Raw genomic sequence first — 13,899 nt, 5'->3', positions numbered from 1 at the left:
AAATGCATTATTTTCTATAGTCTTATTTGAGGATATTGTCATCTCCAAGTTTGATTATATTTTACGTGGTGGATTTTCTTTTCAAAGGACACTTTGGCTTTAACTTGTACCCAGCTGTTACCTTCCCTTGTCAAGGTCGGAATTGCTTTTTCAGTGGGATTTCTTTTCTTTCTTTCTTTTTTTTTTTAATGGCTCATTCACATATTGCCAATTACCAATCTTTACCAAGAATCACAGTGACAGGATTCATAACTCTGACACATGAGCTGATGCCCCTACAATGGATTTGTGGCTCAGGCATGAACCACACATCTACTCTACAGGGAAAAAAAAAAAATTGCTCTGCCTTATGTGAATGAGCCTCTTTTTCCAAGCCCAGCATGGTATTCTGCTGGTGGTGAGCATTGCATACTCTTATTCCTTTAGGAGGCCAGAGGCATGGGGTTAGCCCTGACCCCTTTCTATATGCATGGTGCTGCAGTACCTGAGCCTATCAATCCTTAAAGTGCTTCCTGGCTCCCTGCTATCAATTTAGAGAAGGTCTAATAGACAAAGTTATGACTGGACTCTTCTCTGTCCCAGTTCCTGTCATTTCAGTCATTTCTTTTACCTTCACTAATAAAATAGCAATAGTGATCTGTTAATCAGGAAGGGAGATGTTTTCAGTTGAATGAATGTTGCAAAATCTGCTCAATCTCCTGTTAAGATCTTTGGGTCTCAAATGGTTCAAGTGTTAAGGTAAAGACAATATTCATAGATGACAGTAAGGCAAATTTCTTTTCATTCTGCTGTTTTGTATTATTGAACCTTGCTTAACTTTTTGGCTTTGACTCTAGACTTCTTCAGTTGTTCAGGAAGTGCATCACTTAGAGTGGTAAGTTCCTGGTAGGCAGCCTCTGTGTTTTTTTCATTTCTCATGGAAAACTTCTTTCTTCACTACCTTCCTACTTTGCAACATTCTAGCTAGTGGAGTTTTCACCCTCATTTTTTTTTAAAACCTTCTTTTCCCTCTTACTAATTTTATTGATTTGAACTTGCTTAGTAAGACATGCCACTTGGTAGAACCAAAGAGCCGTTATGTCATGAAACCTTTCATCTACCTTGTAATATCATTGTAGTTACTTGTTAATTTCTGAGAAGAGGATTACTAATATCAATGCTTCATACTAATGTCTGTTTTAAAATATTTTTGGGTTATGCTATTTTCAGAAACTTAATTTAAAAACTTCAGTTGTGAACATTCGCCTTACCATTCTTTATGAAAAAAAAAATCTCTACAACCAAGGTAATGGTCTAAAAAACTTACTCTCTTACTTTCTAGTATATGTGGACTTAGACTCTGGACAATCATAACAGGAATCTCAAAATAATTTGAATCCTGATTCCATTTCCAACAGACCTTTAAGTTGTCCATTAGAATCTGTCCACCTATCATTCCTAGTCCCCCTTAGCTATTGAGACCTAGAAGAATATGGAAGAAAACTACTGGTGTTAATGCTGTTGGAGACTCAGACGCTCTCCTCACTGATACCATTTTTTAGTCCCTAGATTCAGTGCCAAGAGAAGCCATCTGTGATATTAAATTTGCCCTTTCTGTATGAAACCTTATTTTATTGATTGTGTTGAGTGATTTTAGGTCTGAATCACCGTTTTCTTGGACATGCTCCTGCAATGTATGAGCCTGGCCTCAGGCCAGCATGCACCGTGGTGTTAACCTTGAGTAACAGTAATGTGCTTGGGCCTCAGCCATTACATTGTTATCACAGAGACTCTCTGCAAGTTCCAGGGAACTTGTTCATGGAGAGAGGGATAGCACCTAAAGAGCCATGGCTAAAGGTTGGAGTCCTCCTAGTGTATAAGAAACAAGCTCCAGGAGTAGAGCAGGCATCTAGATGGGAGGCATAAAGAATCAAAAAGAGCAAACATGGGACATTTACAGCAGATGCTTTTCTTCAGTTCGTCTGCCATCTGCAGAATATTGAACTTTGGTTTTCTGGCTTATGTTCCTCTGATTGAATGGAGGCTGCCATAGCTCCAGTCATGGTCCCTTCCTCCATATAAGGAAGGGAAGAAGGGTGGCAATTAAAAATCTCTGTGTAAAATTTTGTCTTTTTACATATATATATATATATATATATATATATATATATATATATATATCTCCACTCCTACCACTACCATATGCAGAATATTTCCCATCTTATTCAGACCTGGGTGATATCCCCGCCCCCTACACCCCCACCCATATACCCCTGGGCCAATGTTTGGGTGTAAGGAAAGGAGATACCTCCTGCTGGTTTGGGTCAATTGTGTTCATTCCCTGGAGCTGGAATGTGGGTTGTCTTCCTTTAGACCAAATGATCCTTTCCTCTGTTTGAAGCAAACAGGGATATGCCAATAGAAAAGAGTGGGGTTTGATTTTAGGAGGGCAAAAACCCACTCTTTTATTAGTTAAATTTAGTTCCTGGGCCATTTTCCTAGTTTTCTCCTAAGAACTGCCCTCTGGGGTGATCTGATGACAAGCTTAGAGTTAGTACTGGAGATGCTCAGAAAGCAGGCTCATTGTCTTAGCCTATCCTAGAGAGAGATAGATACTCACGAACTGCTTCAGGCAAGTTATTTTTTAACCCAAGTAAATGGAGCAAAAATGGCCCACATTATAAAAGCCACCACGGAACAAGACTGGTTTGCAAATTAAAACAAAGTGTTACCCACATTGTCCAGGCTCTCTTGAAAAGCCTCTTCAGGCTCTCAGTGGATAAAGAAGCATAAAACGCTTTCAATTTTCTTAACTTCCTAAGGTAGTAGCAGAGCTGTGGTGTATTAAGGACTCCTGCTCTGCAGAGATTGTAGACTCTGCCAGAGAGAAGATATCGGAACTCCTAGCCAATCAATAGAAGATAATAAGAGCTTTTGTCAGCTATGATACAAGTCACAGGAGGTTGTTTCATTCTGCCTCTTGTGACTCAAGCAGGCGCATTCCCCATTTTGAAAACTGCTTTTGTTGGATTTCAGTGTTTTATGAACTTGGCAGGCTGAGGCTTTTCCCCTTTGTGATAACATTTTCAATGAATGGGTCTTGAGTAGTTTTTGATACACTAGTTTAAATTAGAGGTACTGTCTGAGGAAAATGTAGCAAGAGGGGTCCTAGTGATGATCTTCTTTAGAGATTCACAAACTGTTTTTTCCAGGTTTCAAAAAAGCCATTTAGGTGAATGAAGGATAACATAATTTATGCATCCTGCAATCTGCCAGGTATAGAAAGTGCTACAATTAGTATTAAATGATAAGACCTTTTACTTGCAGAATACTCTGAATTTTCCAGACTTCTCTCAGGTATCTTATACTTTTTTTTTTTGAAACTTTCAAGAAATCTGTGAGAAGGCTGAAAGCCTTGACTGCCATTAGCTTCATTTTATAAATGCAAACATTAATACTCAGAAATGAAGATAAAATTCAACTCATTTCTATTCCAGGGCTTTATGCCCAGACTTACACTGTTCCCAACCTTCTCACCACTCTTGCACTGTTCCAATGTCATCTTTTTGTTCAGAATATTTGCTATCTATCTATCTATCTCATTTATCCCACTGGCATCCAGTTTGGCCAAAGAAATGTAAGTGGGAATGACAAGTGTCATTTCATAGTAGAAGCTCTAAGAACTTTTGCAGGATTCTACATCATTTTCTTCTCTTTATGACATGAAAATCTGGCAATATTCCAGATGAGAGCTTCCCCTTTAGCCAGGGTTCCAGAACAAAGATGACATGAAGCAGAGTTACTGCGGACAGGTGATGGACATGTAGCATGAGTGGGAAACGTGTATACCACCGAAATTAGCGGGTTTGGGTATGTGGGGGAATGGTTATATGTTACCTTTCCATAACTTAGCTAAATTCACTGATGTACCCACCTGAATTAATTGATTCAAAACTCACAGGTTCAGCCTGGTACAGTGCCACATGCCTGTAATTCCAGCAGCTCTGGAGGCTGAGGCAGGAGGAGATTTGGGCCTATATTTTTCTCTATTATGTGTGGGTTCTCTGGTCTAATTCCTAGGTCCTTGATTCACTTTGAGTTGAGTTTTGTGCATGGTGAGAGATAGGGGTTTATTTTCATTTCACTGCATATGAATTTCCAGTTCTTTCAGCACCATTTGCTGAAGAGGCTATCTTTTCTCCATTGTATGTTTTTGGTGCCTTTGACTAGTATGAGATAACTGTATTCATGTGGGTTTGTCTCTATGTCTTCTATTCTGTACCATTGGTTTACATTTCTATTTTGTTGCCAGTACCATGTCATTTTTGTTACTATATCTTTGTAGGTTAGTTTAAGGACTGTTATTGTGATGCCTCTTGCTTTGCTCTTCTTACTAGGGATTCCTTTGGCTACTCTGGGTCTCTTATTTTTCCAAATGAATTTCATGATTGCTTTTTCTATTTCTAAAAGAAATGATTATGGAATTTTAATTGGAATCACATTGAATCTATATAGCGCTTTGGGTAGTATGGCCATTTGACCATATTAATTTTGCCTATCCAAGAGCATGGGAGATCTTCCCATCTTCTAAAGTCTTCTTCAATTTCTTTCTTTAGTGTTCTGAAGTTTTCATTGTAGAGATCTTTCACCTCTTTGGTTAAGTTGATTCCCAAGTATTTTATTTATTTATTTATTTTGAGGCTATTGTGAATGGGATGGTTTTCCTAATTCTCTTTCAGAGGATTCATCACTGATGTATAGAAATGCATTTGACTTATGGGTATTTATTTTTATATCCTGTTACTTTGCTCAATTTGTTAATTAATTCTAGAAGTTTACTGGTGGAGTTTTTTTTTTGGCTCCCTAAGTATAGAATTATGTCCTCAGCAAATAATGATAGTTTAAGTTCTTCTTTTCCTATTCGTATCCCTTTAATTTCTTTTGTTGTGGCAGAACTTTTGAAACACAGCCCGAAGCACAGCTGCTGATTAGCAAGGAGATTTAGAGCTTCTTTCCCATGACTGTAGGTCGTGACCAATAAGTTGACCCTTTGACTGATAAGAGGCTGGGAAGTGGCAGAACAATCAGAGTTTAAATAGGAAGCAGCCCTCAGAATATCCAAGAGGATAGAGATTTACTGAATCAAAGGCTAGCATGAGTACGCTTCCAAAGAAACAAGACTGTAGATTCCTGATTAGTAGAAATCATGGGGAAGATGGGCCAGTGTGCTTAATCACACTTCCAATTATCCATTAATTAGTTACGTAACTGTGATATATATATATATATATATAATTGCATTTACATGTTTTAGATTTTGCAAAATGTATGAGCTTTGTGACCCACATAGCCCAATTTAGGATCAACTCTGGGCTTCAGTCTCCAGAAGTTCTGCTTGGGATAAGACAGGGATCAAAACCTCCTTCCGATTTTTCATTGTTAGTAAAACCTTCCCCTTTTGATTCCTGTGCCTATTTTTTTCAGGGATTTAAAAATGCTTGAGCTAAGAATACTTTGGGGTATCTTTTTTACTTTTTCTATTTAATCTGCTTAGCTCATGGTGATTTCTTTTGTTACCAGGTATCTGTCAAGACCTGTGTCCCCTTTACAAGACACACAGAGATCTCTAGCCTTTGCTGTGTCGGAACAAGCTGCGTGCCATCTTCCTCCCAACAGCAGGTGCAGGTGGGGCTTCTCCCTGGGCCTTTCATCTGCCTCTGCTGCTTTATTCCAAAAGCTACTTTGCAAAAGCATCTGTTCCGGCTCTTTTCCTTTTCCAAACTCTTCTCAACTCCTCAGTCCCCTGCCCAACAATTTTGTTCTTGGAATTGTAACAAAAAGAAAAATAACACCCAAATCAAAATCCAAATACTGGTATTGCACTTGGTTATCAGGCTAAGGAGTTCATGGTTAAATTGTGCTCAGGAAAGAGACGCCATCAAGTCAATAGGGGCAATAGGACTGGAGGTTAAATTCATATTTCTTCTTCTTTTTAAGTCAAAATGATGTTTCAAAGGATCATTTGAAAGATATTTTTGGATATCTTTTTTTTATGCAAGATATAACTAATTTTTTAGTTATGTCTTTGTGATGAAAATGTTAGTATTGATTGGATTTCTAGGATGGTTCATAGAAGCACAGTCAGCTCATCATATAGCTTCATTGCTGAGTTACAAAGCTCTACTGGGTTCCCGGATCCCGAGAACAGAGGACCATGAACTGTTTTTCCAATTTCAATTAATGGTACATCCATCCACCCAGTTGTTCAGGTGACTAGATATAGAGATCACCTTTGATTCCACTCTTTTCCTCACCTCCAACGTGTGCTACAGCAGGAAGTCCTGTTGGCTTTACCTCCAAAATGAGTCACAAACACTCATTTCCTGTTCTCGTCACTGCTTCTGTTCTAGTCCAAGCCTCCCTGATCTCTTGGCTAATGATTCTAATGGTATCCACCCTTGCTCCCTCTAGTTCCTTCTCCAAAGGTTCATCAAAGTAAGCTTTTACAGTGTAGGTCAGATTATGTCATCCCTCTGTTTAAAATTGTCTCATGGCCCCCATGCCTCTAGAATGACATGCACTTGGTTTTGGGTAAGGCGCTGTGTGAACTGGAACCTGCCTACTTGGCTGTATTCATCTCCTACCTCTTTCTCTGTGTTCACTCTTCTCTTACCACATTGGAATTCTTTGTGTCCCTGCAGAAGTCCTGGACAGTCTCTCTTTGCTCAGTGTGGGATGTCCTTCCCCAGCTCTTTTCAAATTTCAGTTGTGGCTCAAATGTTACCTCCTCAGAAAAGCTTTCTCCTAACCACCTAGACTAAATTACTTCTTCTACTACCCACTGCTACTCTTCTAAACCACTTCAATTTTTGTATTTTATTTTATTCAGAGCCCTTATCTAAAATTGTGGTATTTTTCTTATTAAAAGTTTTATTATCTGATTTTGTCCCTTTAGAATATAAACTGTCTTCACATCTTTGTGGTCTGTCTACCTATCTAGGCACACTATGGATATGGATGGAGGTAGAAATCATATTTTATATATTAAATCTCTAGCACCAAGAGTAGTCCATGGTGATCATACATATACAAATATGTTTGTTGATAGGAGTGAAGGAGGGAGAGAGGGGAAAGAGGATTGGAAGGGAGGAGAGAAGAGCTTCAAGCTGACTCATGGTTATGTATATGACACTGCTTTATTATATCAGATGTACCTGGTCAGTGTCATCTAAAAGTTCCTTTATAAAAGGCAGAGTCTGTATTTCAGGAGCTGCTTCTGCTAAATTTTGCTAATACTCAGTTCATGTCATGCTAAAATTCTGCCTGTTAACTTTATCCATATAAACTGTACTGCCTTCATTTGCTGCAGAATGGCTTTCGTGACTACATGACAATTGGATTAACTCTTCCTTAATTTTGATAGAAGAATCATTTTTAAAGAAAAAATGATTTTATCCAGCTGCATATAGAAAAAAAAATCAAATTATTTGAGGCTTAAAACAATAAAGACCTTTTTTCCCCATTCATACACTATTTCAAAATTGATGTTCCTGGTTAAGAGGTGTTTTCTTTCGAAGCTGTGATTCAGGGGTCAGGGACTCAGGCTTCTTCCCATTAGTGGCCCCACCATCTGCAATGAATGTCTTCTCAAGTCACCTTGGAAGGATAAACAGAATAGAAGGGTATCAGTGGGATATTCCATGGGCCTGGACTGACTGGTTACATTCTACTTGCCAGGAGACTGGCTATATCCAACTTAAAGGGAGGCTGTGTGCCCAGGAGGAAAAAGAATCCCTTTTGGTGAATAGTTTTTTGTTCTTTCTAACTTTTCCTGTTGCTAAATGAAAAAAAAAATCCCTCATTAATTTTAAGCCTTTTACTTTTTTTAATTTCCTGTGTCCCACTAAATGGATCTCTGGCTTCAACTGATTACTCAGTTGGGGACTTGACAGGATTTAATTACTTAACCATTTCTCTTCCATTTTCTTGTTGGTATTGTCTTCAGGCTTATTTGTGGCTACACAGTATCATCTCATCAGGGTTTAATCATTCCCAATATACCTCATGTTGGGAAGTGACCCATCTCTTCTTTTTTCCCCAGACAAAATCCATAGTCTCTCATGTGACATGGTTCTGAGTTTTAAGCCAGGAGGGTAGCAATTCATGCAACAGTCTTATCCACATTTGTATGTGATTTACATCAAACTAACATTATCAGAGCTAAGCATATTCTTAAAAGAGGATGTTTGTTCATTATAAAAATCCCCAAATCTTAAATTTTGTGAAGCATAGCAAAGTCAAGTGAAAAATTAAAGCAATATGAATGTAGAAAAGAAAGCTCTTTTGCACGGGAAATAAGCAGATACTTCCTGTTTGGCAGTTTGCCTTGGTGGAAAGCTATCTTCAAATATTCCTGCTTTCTAGTATTTTCCCTGCCTCCATTTATTTGACAAATCACAGATCAGTGATATAGGAGATGAACATTGAACTAGGAATAAAGATCTTGACTGATCCTGGCTTCACCATTTACAAGAGCTGGGTGACCTTAGAAAGTCACCCAATTCTACTGTGTCTGGTCTTTTTTTTTGAAACCCAGTTAGGATTTTTAAACAAGACTCTAAGTAAAGGACTACATTACTAAGTGATTTTAAAGGTTAAATAAGTTATTGAATGTGAAAGCATTCTGTAAAGGCTAAAGCAGCATAACTGAATTATCGTCACATTATTTGAGATTATAATACATAATTGTGCATCACTATAATAATAATATATATTATTTTCACCGTTAGCAGTGCTTGGACTAGAACTCAGGTCTTCACATCTTTGTGGTCTGTCTACCTATCTAGGCACACTATGGATATGGATGTATATCTGCCAATACATTTATGAGCCACTGCCTTATATTAAGCCTTAGTGGGAAATATATGGAAGCAGGCCTTTTGTTTTGCACAACTCCAGGTCCATCATTCCTGTAGTAATCTTGGTGAAGGGCTTCTGCTGCAGTACGGAGTCTGCAAGGTTATACTCATAGTCCTACAGAAGGTGGAATAAAATTGATTAGGACTAGAGCCTGGTCTTATTTGTCAGCCAATGGTAATTGGCTACCTACATGGTTGGGTCCTGTGTTGGCTTCTGGAAACCCACAGATGATAAAGCTGCAAATCCTTTCCTCAAGAAGCTGACAATCTAAAGAGGAAAAGAGCTTTGTGATCCAGTATCAGAAATACAACAGGATTTGTTCCACCCTAGAATTTACATCATATTGGGAATGTACTGGTGGGAGCAATGCATTCTGCCAACAGGAATCCCCACAGGCTGCCCTGTGAGAGGCATGGCTAAGGAACTTATTTACCCCTTAAGAATGAAGTGGTTTATAAGAGGAGGCCTGAGGGATGGCATTCTTAGTAGCGGGCTTAACATATACAAAAGCACAAAGTGAAATGTTTGTCATGGCTAGGACATAAGGAGTTTGGTAGAGGATGAGAATGGAGATATGGCTGGTGGTCAGATTGTCAAGAGCATTGTGAATCTATATAATGTCAGTTTCTCCTATAGTGATATATGTGGATGTGGGTGCATACATACATATGTAACATAATCATAAATATGTATTTATATATGCAAATATATATTATATGTGTGTGTGTATGTGTGTGTGTGTGTGAGTGAGAGAGAGAGGGGTGGGGAAGAGAGAGATATTCAGGCATCACTCTGAGTGCAGAATTGCATTTGTTGGGATGTAGAAAAAAGTTAGGATTTTGATTTATTTTCATCTCATCCTTTTTGTTTTCATTTTGGTGTAAATTTTATAACAGGCATGGAATATTAGAGTAATAATACATGCATATACTTTAATTGTTACATATTTATATACAGAAAATACATGCTCAAAAATTTTTATCAATAAGGATGAATGCTTAAAACCCATCAAAGACCACTTCTGTAGGTCAGAGTGAGGACATAATCAGATTGGTAGGTAAGGAAAATTATGTTTAGGGTCACATGGCAGTAATAATTCCCCCAGCGATTCATCTTACACTGCTTGGGGCTGGGTGGTACCCAGAAGCCAAGCCTGTGAAGATGGCCTTACATTATTTTCCTATGATGTATTTCTTTACTGTAAGAAACCATACTGAGACATCTGTTGGTACAGTATTTTAGGATGTTAGTATTTCACCTGGAAAGTCATTGTGCATATGTTAAATTATTTGTAGTATTTACATTTGATGTAACAAAAAGAATAAGAAAAAAAAAAAAGAAGAAAAAAACGTCCCTGCTTACATTTTAGGGACAGTCCAAGTTTTGGAGTTTTAAATGGAAATGGAAATTTAGTAGTTTTCAACTTTTTTGGTTATTTCTTTTGATGATCTTCAAGATGACTGATATCTAGACAGGAATGATAAAAATTGAACTCTTTAAACTTTTACTGTACTTTTGCTGTTGTAGCTAGTATGTTAGTGCCCTCTGTGACTTCAGCATTTTGGTGAAACTTGGCTGTGTAAGAATTGTACACCCCAAACAATTAGAGAAGAATAGCATAGGTGTCATGGAAAAACTGGATTTTGGTTTTTAGAAATGCTGGCTCTACCATTGTGAACTCAAGCAAGAAACTTCATCTCTCTGTATTTCCCCTTTGTAAAATTAGTGAGCTAATACCTACTTCAGAAGTCTCTTTTTAAGAATTCATGTAAGAACTAAGGTGAACAAAATAATCCAAGATAAAATCTAGCACAAAATAGGATTTTAATCGACATTAGTTAAGTTCAAATATAATATATGTTCAATTAGCTATCCTCGATTCCTAAAATACATATAATCAATTCCTAAAATACGTGGTTCAGAAGTGTGTCTGTAGAGAGGAAGGGGAGGGCTGATTCTTGGAGTTAGCAGGAGAGGCACCATGGGATCTGTAATTCTGTAAGATCAGAGCTACACTTACTCTGAGGGATGTTGAATGCTTGGTGGGGAAGGGTGGGGAGCCATGGGAGATCCAAGCTGAGACCATTGGATAAGATGGAGTTAGAAACTGGAGGCGGGGGTTAAAGAAGATGGAAACTGAAGGTACAGAAGAGCAAAGGAACACTTTTGTGTGTGGAACCCAGTGTGGGAGCTGGGAAGTGGCAAAAGCAGAGGGAGGCCCCACAGGACTCGGCTCTAAAGGCAATGGAAAGTTGTTGATGGGTTTTTAAAAGAGGTGATGAGATTCAATTTGTACGTCTGACAAATTGTTCCGGCTGCAGCAGCAAGTCAGGGACACCAATTGTCAGTCTGTTGCAATGATCTAGGCAAGATATAGTGGTGGACAGGAGGTGAAATCAATAGGATTGGTTGATAGATGGAATGTGAGGGTAGATTGGATGTTGTGTGAAAAGTGAATTTAGAATTAATTCGCTGGCTGTTTCATTGATACCACATCAAACTCTGATGGCTGACTTTGTGGCTCACTCCTCTGGGTTCTGATAGCACTTTGTTCAAACCCTTATTTTAGAGTGCCTGTCATACAGGATCTTGATTACTTTTCGACATATTTTCTAGGTTAAGAACTATTCAAAGGCCAGGGTTGTTTCTGACTCATCTTTGTGTCACCACAATCTAGCCTAGGACCTGGAGTATACAATAGTTACACAGGAAATGCACTTTCTGGGTGAACTGGTAAATAAATGAAGGTGTGATTCCATGAATAAACATAATGCTCTATGGATGCTTTCCACCAAGCTGTTAAGCATCTGAGAGAGAGAGAGAGAGAGAGAGAGAGAGAGAGAGAGAGAGAGAGAAAGAGAAAGATCATACTCATTTCATTTACAATTTTAAGATGGAAAAAGCCACCTTGCAGTGTTTTCCAATTGTGACTCACACATCTTTACAAAAACCTTACCCTCCTCCTTTTAGTATTGAAGGGATTTACAGAAAGCCCAGTGCTAGCTGACAGCTTCTAAAGAGCTGCTGCAGAGATTCAGGGGCTTCCTGTTCATTTCTGGATCTTTATCACTTTTCCTCCACTACCAAATGACAGAATTTTGTCTTTTGATGCTCACCTAGCTCCTGAAAACTCTAATGAGAACTTTTCTGAGCCCAGCTAAAGAAACTTAGGTTTGTCAGATAGATTATAGGTCACATGTGAATGCTTCCAGGATTCTGCAAACTTACGTTTTGCATTTGACTGACAAGGTAATAAGTTTGTTTATGTTTGACAGAAAAGAATGGAAATAAGCATTCCCTTTACAAGCACCAGAATGTTCATGAAGACTGGGATTGTTGCTCATTTAGTTCATCCTTGTATCTTTAGTGTTCTCCATAGTGCCTGGAACAGAGCAAGTGCTTTGTAGGTATTTATTGAATAGTGAACATTTGGTGTTAGGAGACTCTCAGTTATTTGGTAAGTACTTTTCTGGATGAAAAAGGAAGACCATGCAGGGTACAAACAAAGCAGATCTTTGTACTTGTTACCTAATTCAATCTTAATTGGTCAATAAAGAAACCAAGGCTCAATATCTAGTATATGACGGAACCAGATTTAATTTCAGGTCCTTCTGACACCAAAAATAAGTCATAGAATGATCTAGACAAAAAATAACCCCAGTTGATTCCTGTTATACATTTTTGTTTTTAATTTACCAAGATACATTTGGCCAGCTGTCCTTTTTCTCTAGCTATATACTTTGGCAAATTTCTTCCTCAGAAATAATGTCTTGTGTGACTAATGTATATTTGTGTTTCTGACATACCAGCTTGGCATTTTCTGATGGACAGGGAGAGCAATTCTCGATTGCAGACCAGGTGTGATTAATAGCAATTCTTAGTATCCTCAAGAATCTTTAGTTAGTTCTTCCTTGCCGGGCTGCTCACCTGAGAATCTATTGCAGACCGGGTGATTTCTTTCATATGAGGCTTCAGGAACCTTTTTTTTGGGGGGGGGTGGGTCTCATTATGTTCCTCAGGCTGCCTTTGAACTTGAAATCCTCCTGCTTCAACTTCCCCTGTAGTAACTAGGATTATGGCTAGCTGAGGCCTCAGCATCTCTCTTGGTCAGGGCTATAGGCATGCAAAGAGAATCTGTTTAATGAAAAGTTTGAAATGCTTGAATTTTCACAATATTAGGTGGTGTTTAGTACTTTGTACATACCCAGAATTTCAATCTACTTCCAAAAAAGTGGATTCCCACAACCCTAATTCACTTTGATGCATTGAAATTCATTTGTAGTGAAGAATTATTCATTGTTATTCACTAATGCTATTCCTACAGGTAATAAAAATTAGGGGCTTTCTTGTAGTGCTTTTGAGCACTAATTTTAGTGCATTACCATTCTTCTTCCCCAATCAAATGGTAATAGCTTGGCCTTCCCTAGAATAAAAGTGAAGTCCACTGCTTATTGTATGATTATTTCTGGTGCAGCTCAAATAGACTTTGTTGTTGTACACAGACACAGACATGTACATGCAATTTCATGTTGGGTTTTTTACTTTTCACTTTTTAACATAATTTGTAATAAATTTTAGCATAGATAATGAATGTCCACAGCATGTAGTCAATGGCAAAAGCACGCATAGAATTTAATTGGTTTCTGAGTGAAAGCAGACAGTTTGGTATCTACATCCCCAACCCAGCTTTGGGCTTTATGGTTCTCCAGTGGTCACTGAATATTGAATGCTTCTAGTTTTAGAATCCAAAAGGATATCTTAAACGTGTCAGTTGTGTTTACTTAAATTTCTTATTTTTTTTCCCCCTCTTCTTAAGATGGGAGGGGAAGTTGATTGCTTTTACAAATATGTTTAGAACATGTTACACACCAGGTATCAAAATCACATGTGACAATTTGGAAAAGCTCATAGGAAACTGTTTAACTTACCAACTATTTAAATGCTTTGTATAACATAATTCATACATGAAACCTATCAGCATTCTCTGAAAGCAGAAATCTG

At 38.1% G+C, this 13,899-nt stretch overlaps 1 protein-coding gene across 2 annotated transcripts in view; it reads left to right on the top strand.

Annotated features, from left to right (window-relative positions):
• Nell1 (neural EGFL like 1) overlaps positions 1-13,899 on the top strand; it is an 840,108-nt gene that overhangs the window by 248,662 nt on the left and 577,547 nt on the right. The gene's annotated exons all lie outside the window — the stretch shown is intronic.

Source organism: Marmota monax, unplaced genomic scaffold (genome assembly GCF_021218885.2).
Source record: "Marmota monax isolate L192 unplaced genomic scaffold, Marmota_monax_Labrador192_F-V1.1 WCK01_AAM20220418_F8-fsc00061, whole genome shotgun sequence".
Taxonomy (NCBI): domain Eukaryota; kingdom Metazoa; phylum Chordata; class Mammalia; order Rodentia; family Sciuridae; genus Marmota; species Marmota monax.
Note: the sequence above shows the minus strand (reverse complement) of the source record. Positions and strands in the feature narration are given on the sequence as shown.